The sequence below is a fragment of the Fukomys damarensis genome, unplaced genomic scaffold (assembly GCF_012274545.1).
Source record: "Fukomys damarensis isolate Sample0158 unplaced genomic scaffold, DMR_v1.0_HiC HiC_scaffold_36, whole genome shotgun sequence".
NCBI lineage: Eukaryota > Metazoa > Chordata > Mammalia > Rodentia > Bathyergidae > Fukomys > Fukomys damarensis.
Window position 1 is genome coordinate 46,013,408 of NW_022900948.1, and position 318 is coordinate 46,013,725.

Here is a 318-nt window from a genome sequence, read left to right on the forward strand (position 1 = left end):
GGCTGCCTGCTGGGGCTCGGGCTGGCGGCGCGGCTGGCCCGCTGACCGCGCTCTGCTTCCCTCCCGTTTACTCTTCCTTGCCGTGCTTTTTCTTTTTCTTTTCGTTTCTTTCCCTTTTCCTTTTTTTCTTTCCTTCTGTTTCCTTTTCCTTTTCTTCCCGCCCCCTTTCCTTTCCACTCTTTTTCTTTCCCTCTCCTTTTCCCCTTTCCTTTCTTCCTTTTCTTCTCCCTCTCCTTCCGTTCCCCGCCTCTCCCTCCCGTTCTGTTCTCCGCCTTCCCCCGTCTTTCCCACGTCTCACACTGGCGGGGACACGGTGCT